Source organism: Taudactylus pleione, unplaced genomic scaffold, assembly GCF_031769625.1.
Source record: "Taudactylus pleione unplaced genomic scaffold, aTauple2 ptg000967l, whole genome shotgun sequence".
Lineage (NCBI taxonomy): Eukaryota > Metazoa > Chordata > Amphibia > Anura > Myobatrachidae > Taudactylus > Taudactylus pleione.
The window spans coordinates 11112501-11120000 of record NW_028285368.1 but is presented as its reverse complement, the minus strand read 5'-3'; the positions used below and the strand labels follow the sequence as shown (position 1 = coordinate 11120000).

Sequence of the window (7500 nt, the reverse complement as noted above, 5' to 3'; positions counted from 1 at the left end):
CTGGTTAGTACTTGGACTGGAGACCACCTGGGAATACCAGGTGCTGTAGGTAATTTTATATAGCCATAACATTCTTATCTATTACATTTTACATTACATTTTTTACAACTTATCAATGAATTTACTTGAGTTAAGAAGTAAATAAGGTCTAAAGTTAAATTTTTAGAGTGCCTACAGCCAAACCACACTGGACATGCCCAATCTCGTCTGATCTTGGAAACTATGCAGTGTTGGGCCTGGTTAGTACTTGAATGGTAGACAACCTGGGAATACCAGGTGCTGTAGGTAATTTTATACTGCAATAACATTCTTTTCTATTATATTTTACATTTAATTTTTTCAACTTATCAATGAATTTACTTGAGTTAAGAAGTAAAAGAGGTCTAAAGTTAATGTTTTTGAGTGCCTACAGCCAAACCACACTGGACATGCCCAATCTCGTCTGATCTTGGAAGCTATGCAGTGTTGGGATGGTTAGTACTTGTATGGGAGACCACCTGGGAATACCAGGAGTTGTAGGTAATTTTATGTTGCCATAACATTCTTTTCTATTACATTTTACATTTCATTTTTCAACTTATCATTGAATTTACTTGAGTTAAGAAGTAAAAGAGGTCTAAAGTTAATGTTTTTGAGCACCTACAGCCAAACCACACTGGAAATGCCCAATCTCGTCTGAACTTGGAAACTATACAGTGTTGGGCCTGGTTAGTACTTGGATGGGAGACCACCTGGAAATACCAGGTGCTGTAGGTAATTTTATACTGCAATAACATTCTTTTCTATTACATTTTACATTTAATTTTTTCAACTTATCAATGAATTTACTTGAGTTAAGATGTAATAGAGGTCTAAAGTTAATATTTTTGAGCACCTACAGCCAAACCACACTGGACATGCCCAATCTCGTCAGATCTTGGAAGCTATGCAGTGTTGGGCCTGGTTAGTACTTGGATGGGAGACCACCTAGGAATACCAGGTGCTGTATGTAATCTTATGCAGCCATAACATTCTTTTCTATTACATTTTACATTTAATTTTTTCAACTTATCAATGAATTTACTTGAGTTAAGAAGTAAAAGAGGTCTAAAGTTAATGTTTTTGAGCACCTACAGCCAAACCACACTGGACATGCCCAATCTCGTCTGATCTTGGAAGCTATGCAGTGTTGGACCTGGTTAGTACTAAGATGGGAGACCACCTAGGAATACCAGGTGCTGTAGGTAATTTTATACTGCCATAACAGTCTTTTCTATTACATTTTACATTTAATTTTTTCAACTTATCAATGAATTTACTTGAGTTAAGAAGTAATAGAGGTCTAAAGTAAATGTTTTTGAGCACCTACAGCCAAACCACACTGGACATGCCCAATCTCATCTGATCTTGGATGCTATGCAGTGTTGGGACTGGTTAGTAATTGGATGGGAGACTACCTTGGAAACCCAGGTGCTGTAGGTAATTTTATACTGCCATAACATTCTTTTCTATTACATTTTACATTTAATTTTTTCAACTTATCAATGAATTTACTTGTGTTAAGAAGTAATAGCGGTCTAAATTTAATGCTTTTGAGCACATACAGCCAAACCACAGTGGACTTGCCCAATCTCGTCTGATCTTGGAAGCTATGCAGTGTTGGGCCTGGTTAGTACTTGGACGTGAGACCACCTGGGAATACCAGGTGCTGTAGGTAATTTTATTTAGCCATAAAATTCTTTTCTATTACATTTTACATTACATTTTTTCAACTTATCAATGAATTTACTTGAGTTAAAAAGTAAAAGAGGTCTAAAGTTAATGTTTTTGAGCGCCTACAGCCAAACCACACTGGACATGCCCAATCTCGTCTGATCTTGGAAGCTATGCAGTTTTGGGCCTGGTTAGTACTTGAATGGGAGACCACCTGGGAATACCAGGTGCTGTAGGTAATTTTATACTGCCATAACATTCTTTTCTATTAAATTTTAATTTAATTTTTTCAACTTATCAATGAATTTACTTGAGTTAAGAAGTAAAAGATGTCTAAAGTTAATGTTTTTGAGCACCTACAGTCAAACCGCACTGGACATGCCCAATCTCGTCTGATCTTGGAAGCTATGCAGTGTTGGGCCTGGTTAGTACTTGGATGGGAGACCACCTGGGAATACCAGGTGCTGTAGGTAATTTTATACTGCCATAACATTCATTTCTATTACATTTTAAATTTAATTTTTTCAACTTATCAATGAATTTACTTGAGTTAAGAAGTAATAGAGGTCTAAAGTTAATGTTTTTGAGCACCTACAGCCCAACCACAGTGGACATGCCCAATCTCGTCTGATCTTGGAAACTATGCAGTGTTGGGCCTGGTTAGTACTTGGATGGGAGACCACCTGGGAATACCAGGAGCTGTAGGTAATTTTCTACTGCCATAACATTCTTTTCTATTACATTTTACATTTAATTTTTCAACTTTTCATTGAATTTACTTGAGTTAAGAAGTAAAAGAGGTCTAAAGTTAATGTCTTTGAGCACCTACAGCCAAACCACACAGGACATGCCCAATCTCGTCAGATCTTGGAAGCTATGCAGTGTTGGGCCTGGTTAGTACTTGGATGGGAGACCACCTGGGAATACCAGGTGCTGTAGGTAATTTTATATAGCCATAACATTCTTATCTATTACATTTTACATTACATTTTTTACAACTTATCAATGAATTTACTTGAGTTAAGAAGTAAATAAGGTCTAAAGTTAAATTTTTAGAGTGCCTACAGCCAAACCACACTGGACATGCCCAATCTCGTCTGATCTTGGAAACTATGCAGTGTTGGGCCTGGTTAGTACTTGAATGGTAGACAACCTGGGAATACCAGGTGCTGTAGGTAATTTTATACTGCAATAACATTCTTTTCTATTATATTTTACATTTAATTTTTTCAACTTATCAATGAATTTACTTGAGTTAAGAAGTAAAAGATGTCTAAAGTTAATGTTTTTGAGCACCTACAGTCAAACCACACTGGACATGCCCAATCTCGTCTGATCTTGAAAGCTATGCAGTGTTGGGCCTGGTTAGTACTTGGACTGGAGACCACCTGGGAATACCAGGTGCTGTAGGTAATTTTATATAGCCATAACATTCTTATCTATTACATTTTACATTACATTTTTTACAACTTATCAATGAATTTACTTGAGTTAAGAAGTAAATAAGGTCTAAAGTTAAATTTTTAGAGTGCCTACAGCCAAACCACACTGGACATGCCCAATCTCGTCTGATCTTGGAAACTATGCAGTGTTGGGCCTGGTTAGTACTTGAATGGTAGACAACCTGGGAATACCAGGTGCTGTAGGTAATTTTATACTGCAATAACATTCTTTTCTATTATATTTTACATTTAATTTTTTCAACTTATCAATGAATTTACTTGAGTTAAGAAGTAAAAGAGGTCTAAAGTTAATGTTTTTGAGTGCCTACAGCCAAACCACACTGGACATGCCCAATCTCGTCTGATCTTGGAAGCTATGCAGTGTTGGGATGGTTAGTACTTGTATGGGAGACCACCTGGGAATACCAGGAGTTGTAGGTAATTTTATGTTGCCATAACATTCTTTTCTATTACATTTTACATTTCATTTTTCAACTTATCATTGAATTTACTTGAGTTAAGAAGTAAAAGAGGTCTAAAGTTAATGTTTTTGAGCACCTACAGCCAAACCACACTGGAAATGCCCAATCTCGTCTGAACTTGGAAACTATACAGTGTTGGGCCTGGTTAGTACTTGGATGGGAGACCACCTGGAAATACCAGGTGCTGTAGGTAATTTTATACTGCAATAACATTCTTTTCTATTACATTTTACATTTAATTTTTTCAACTTATCAATGAATTTACTTGAGTTAAGATGTAATAGAGGTCTAAAGTTAATATTTTTGAGCACCTACAGCCAAACCACACTGGACATGCCCAATCTCGTCAGATCTTGGAAGCTATGCAGTGTTGGGCCTGGTTAGTACTTGGATGGGAGACCACCTAGGAATACCAGGTGCTGTATGTAATCTTATGCAGCCATAACATTCTTTTCTATTACATTTTACATTTAATTTTTTCAACTTATCAATGAATTTACTTGAGTTAAGAAGTAAAAGAGGTCTAAAGTTAATGTTTTTGAGCACCTACAGCCAAACCACACTGGACATGCCCAATCTCGTCTGATCTTGGAAGCTATGCAGTGTTGGACCTGGTTAGTACTAAGATGGGAGACCACCTAGGAATACCAGGTGCTGTAGGTAATTTTATACTGCCATAACAGTCTTTTCTATTACATTTTACATTTAATTTTTTCAACTTATCAATGAATTTACTTGAGTTAAGAAGTAATAGAGGTCTAAAGTAAATGTTTTTGAGCACCTACAGCCAAACCACACTGGACATGCCCAATCTCATCTGATCTTGGATGCTATGCAGTGTTGGGACTGGTTAGTAATTGGATGGGAGACTACCTTGGAAACCCAGGTGCTGTAGGTAATTTTATACTGCCATAACATTCTTTTCTATTACATTTTACATTTAATTTTTTCAACTTATCAATGAATTTACTTGTGTTAAGAAGTAATAGCGGTCTAAATTTAATGCTTTTGAGCACATACAGCCAAACCACAGTGGACTTGCCCAATCTCGTCTGATCTTGGAAGCTATGCAGTGTTGGGCCTGGTTAGTACTTGGACGTGAGACCACCTGGGAATACCAGGTGCTGTAGGTAATTTTATTTAGCCATAAAATTCTTTTCTATTACATTTTACATTACATTTTTTCAACTTATCAATGAATTTACTTGAGTTAAAAAGTAAAAGAGGTCTAAAGTTAATGTTTTTGAGCGCCTACAGCCAAACCACACTGGACATGCCCAATCTCGTCTGATCTTGGAAGCTATGCAGTTTTGGGCCTGGTTAGTACTTGAATGGGAGACCACCTGGGAATACCAGGTGCTGTAGGTAATTTTATACTGCCATAACATTCTTTTCTATTAAATTTTAATTTAATTTTTTCAACTTATCAATGAATTTACTTGAGTTAAGAAGTAAAAGATGTCTAAAGTTAATGTTTTTGAGCACCTACAGTCAAACCGCACTGGACATGCCCAATCTCGTCTGATCTTGGAAGCTATGCAGTGTTGGGCCTGGTTAGTACTTGGATGGGAGACCACCTGGGAATACCAGGTGCTGTAGGTAATTTTATACTGCCATAACATTCATTTCTATTACATTTTAAATTTAATTTTTTCAACTTATCAATGAATTTACTTGAGTTAAGAAGTAATAGAGGTCTAAAGTTAATGTTTTTGAGCACCTACAGCCCAACCACAGTGGACATGCCCAATCTCGTCTGATCTTGGAAACTATGCAGTGTTGGGCCTGGTTAGTACTTGGATGGGAGACCACCTGGGAATACCAGGAGCTGTAGGTAATTTTCTACTGCCATAACATTCTTTTCTATTACATTTTACATTTAATTTTTCAACTTTTCATTGAATTTACTTGAGTTAAGAAGTAAAAGAGGTCTAAAGTTAATGTCTTTGAGCACCTACAGCCAAACCACACAGGACATGCCCAATCTCGTCAGATCTTGGAAGCTATGCAGTGTTGGGCCTGGTTAGTACTTGGATGGGAGACCACCTGGGAATACCAGGTGCTGTAGGTAATTTTATATAGCCATAACATTCTTATCTATTACATTTTACATTACATTTTTTACAACTTATCAATGAATTTACTTGAGTTAAGAAGTAAATAAGGTCTAAAGTTAAATTTTTAGAGTGCCTACAGCCAAACCACACTGGACATGCCCAATCTCGTCTGATCTTGGAAACTATGCAGTGTTGGGCCTGGTTAGTACTTGAATGGTAGACAACCTGGGAATACCAGGTGCTGTAGGTAATTTTATACTGCAATAACATTCTTTTCTATTATATTTTACATTTAATTTTTTCAACTTATCAATGAATTTACTTGAGTTAAGAAGTAAAAGATGTCTAAAGTTAATGTTTTTGAGCACCTACAGTCAAACCACACTGGACATGCCCAATCTCGTCTGATCTTGAAAGCTATGCAGTGTTGGGCCTGGTTAGTACTTGGACTGGAGACCACCTGGGAATACCAGGTGCTGTAGGTAATTTTATATAGCCATAACATTCTTATCTATTACATTTTACATTACATTTTTTACAACTTATCAATGAATTTACTTGAGTTAAGAAGTAAATAAGGTCTAAAGTTAAATTTTTAGAGTGCCTACAGCCAAACCACACTGGACATGCCCAATCTCGTCTGATCTTGGAAACTATGCAGTGTTGGGCCTGGTTAGTACTTGAATGGTAGACAACCTGGGAATACCAGGTGCTGTAGGTAATTTTATACTGCAATAACATTCTTTTCTATTATATTTTACATTTAATTTTTTCAACTTATCAATGAATTTACTTGAGTTAAGAAGTAAAAGAGGTCTAAAGTTAATGTTTTTGAGTGCCTACAGCCAAACCACACTGGACATGCCCAATCTCGTCTGATCTTGGAAGCTATGCAGTGTTGGGATGGTTAGTACTTGTATGGGAGACCACCTGGGAATACCAGGAGTTGTAGGTAATTTTATGTTGCCATAACATTCTTTTCTATTACATTTTACATTTCATTTTTCAACTTATCATTGAATTTACTTGAGTTAAGAAGTAAAAGAGGTCTAAAGTTAATGTTTTTGAGCACCTACAGCCAAACCACACTGGAAATGCCCAATCTCGTCTGAACTTGGAAACTATACAGTGTTGGGCCTGGTTAGTACTTGGATGGGAGACCACCTGGAAATACCAGGTGCTGTAGGTAATTTTATACTGCAATAACATTCTTTTCTATTACATTTTACATTTAATTTTTTCAACTTATCAATGAATTTACTTGAGTTAAGAAGTAATAGAGGTCTAAATTTAATGCTTTTGAGCACCTACAGCCAAACCACACTGGACATGCCCAATCTCGTCTGATCTTGGAAGCTATGCAGTGTTGGGCCTGGTTTGTACTTGGATGGGAGACCACCTGGGAATTCCCGGTGCTGTAGGTAATTTTAGACAGCCATAACATTCTTTTTTATTACATTTTACATTTAGTTTTTTCAACTTATCAATGAATTTACTTGAGTTAAGAAGTAAAAGAGGTCTAAAGTTAATGCTTTTGAGCACCTACAGCCAAACCACACTGGACATGCCCAATCTCGACTGATCTTGAAAGCTATGCAGTGTTGGGCCTGGTTAGTACTTGGATGGGAGACCACCTGGGAATACCAGGTGCTGTAGGTAATTTTATACTGGCATAACATTCTTTTCTATTACATTTTACATTTAATTTTTTCAACCTATCAATGAATTTCCGTGAGTTAAGAAGTAATAGAGGTCTAAAGTTAATGCTTTTGAGCACCTACAGCCAATCCACACTGGACATAACCAATCTCCTCTGAACTTGGTAGC

At 36.7% G+C, this 7500-nt stretch overlaps 2 non-coding genes and 31 pseudogenes across 2 annotated transcripts; all 33 read left to right on the top strand.

Annotated features, from left to right (window-relative positions):
- The window catches only part of LOC148464716 (5S ribosomal RNA), a 119-nt pseudogene extending 67 nt beyond the window's left edge, over window positions 1-52 (top strand).
- A 117-nt stretch (window positions 53-169) lies between these two features.
- LOC148464715 (5S ribosomal RNA) lies at window positions 170-288 on the top strand (annotated as a pseudogene).
- A 116-nt stretch (window positions 289-404) lies between these two features.
- Window positions 405-522, top strand: LOC148464714 (5S ribosomal RNA; annotated as a pseudogene).
- A 115-nt stretch (window positions 523-637) lies between these two features.
- Window positions 638-756, top strand: LOC148464713 (5S ribosomal RNA; annotated as a pseudogene).
- A 116-nt stretch (window positions 757-872) lies between these two features.
- LOC148464712 (5S ribosomal RNA) lies at window positions 873-991 on the top strand (annotated as a pseudogene).
- A 116-nt stretch (window positions 992-1107) lies between these two features.
- Window positions 1108-1226, top strand: LOC148464711 (5S ribosomal RNA; annotated as a pseudogene).
- A 116-nt stretch (window positions 1227-1342) lies between these two features.
- Window positions 1343-1461, top strand: LOC148464710 (5S ribosomal RNA; annotated as a pseudogene).
- A 116-nt stretch (window positions 1462-1577) lies between these two features.
- On the top strand, window positions 1578-1696 carry LOC148464709 (5S ribosomal RNA; annotated as a pseudogene).
- Window positions 1697-1812: 116 nt separating this feature from the next.
- On the top strand, window positions 1813-1931 carry LOC148464708 (5S ribosomal RNA; annotated as a pseudogene).
- Window positions 1932-2046: 115 nt separating this feature from the next.
- On the top strand, window positions 2047-2165 carry LOC148464707 (5S ribosomal RNA). The gene has a single exon (XR_015873740.1). It is a non-coding gene; the product is annotated as a 5S ribosomal RNA (ribosomal RNA).
- Window positions 2166-2281: 116 nt separating this feature from the next.
- Window positions 2282-2400, top strand: LOC148464706 (5S ribosomal RNA; annotated as a pseudogene).
- A 115-nt stretch (window positions 2401-2515) lies between these two features.
- Window positions 2516-2634, top strand: LOC148464705 (5S ribosomal RNA; annotated as a pseudogene).
- A 117-nt stretch (window positions 2635-2751) lies between these two features.
- On the top strand, window positions 2752-2870 carry LOC148464704 (5S ribosomal RNA; annotated as a pseudogene).
- Window positions 2871-2986: 116 nt separating this feature from the next.
- Window positions 2987-3105, top strand: LOC148464703 (5S ribosomal RNA; annotated as a pseudogene).
- Window positions 3106-3222: 117 nt separating this feature from the next.
- LOC148464702 (5S ribosomal RNA) lies at window positions 3223-3341 on the top strand (annotated as a pseudogene).
- Window positions 3342-3457: 116 nt separating this feature from the next.
- Window positions 3458-3575, top strand: LOC148464701 (5S ribosomal RNA; annotated as a pseudogene).
- Window positions 3576-3690: 115 nt separating this feature from the next.
- LOC148464700 (5S ribosomal RNA) lies at window positions 3691-3809 on the top strand (annotated as a pseudogene).
- Window positions 3810-3925: 116 nt separating this feature from the next.
- Window positions 3926-4044, top strand: LOC148464699 (5S ribosomal RNA; annotated as a pseudogene).
- Window positions 4045-4160: 116 nt separating this feature from the next.
- LOC148464698 (5S ribosomal RNA) lies at window positions 4161-4279 on the top strand (annotated as a pseudogene).
- Window positions 4280-4395: 116 nt separating this feature from the next.
- LOC148464697 (5S ribosomal RNA) lies at window positions 4396-4514 on the top strand (annotated as a pseudogene).
- Window positions 4515-4630: 116 nt separating this feature from the next.
- Window positions 4631-4749, top strand: LOC148464696 (5S ribosomal RNA; annotated as a pseudogene).
- Window positions 4750-4865: 116 nt separating this feature from the next.
- LOC148464695 (5S ribosomal RNA) lies at window positions 4866-4984 on the top strand (annotated as a pseudogene).
- A 115-nt stretch (window positions 4985-5099) lies between these two features.
- On the top strand, window positions 5100-5218 carry LOC148464694 (5S ribosomal RNA). The gene has a single exon (XR_015873738.1). It is a non-coding gene; the product is annotated as a 5S ribosomal RNA (ribosomal RNA).
- A 116-nt stretch (window positions 5219-5334) lies between these two features.
- Window positions 5335-5453, top strand: LOC148464693 (5S ribosomal RNA; annotated as a pseudogene).
- A 115-nt stretch (window positions 5454-5568) lies between these two features.
- On the top strand, window positions 5569-5687 carry LOC148464692 (5S ribosomal RNA; annotated as a pseudogene).
- Window positions 5688-5804: 117 nt separating this feature from the next.
- LOC148464691 (5S ribosomal RNA) lies at window positions 5805-5923 on the top strand (annotated as a pseudogene).
- Window positions 5924-6039: 116 nt separating this feature from the next.
- LOC148464690 (5S ribosomal RNA) lies at window positions 6040-6158 on the top strand (annotated as a pseudogene).
- A 117-nt stretch (window positions 6159-6275) lies between these two features.
- On the top strand, window positions 6276-6394 carry LOC148464689 (5S ribosomal RNA; annotated as a pseudogene).
- A 116-nt stretch (window positions 6395-6510) lies between these two features.
- LOC148464688 (5S ribosomal RNA) lies at window positions 6511-6628 on the top strand (annotated as a pseudogene).
- A 115-nt stretch (window positions 6629-6743) lies between these two features.
- Window positions 6744-6862, top strand: LOC148464687 (5S ribosomal RNA; annotated as a pseudogene).
- A 116-nt stretch (window positions 6863-6978) lies between these two features.
- On the top strand, window positions 6979-7097 carry LOC148464686 (5S ribosomal RNA; annotated as a pseudogene).
- Window positions 7098-7213: 116 nt separating this feature from the next.
- Window positions 7214-7332, top strand: LOC148464685 (5S ribosomal RNA; annotated as a pseudogene).
- A 116-nt stretch (window positions 7333-7448) lies between these two features.
- LOC148464684 (5S ribosomal RNA) overlaps window positions 7449-7500 on the top strand; it is a 119-nt pseudogene continuing 67 nt past the window's right edge.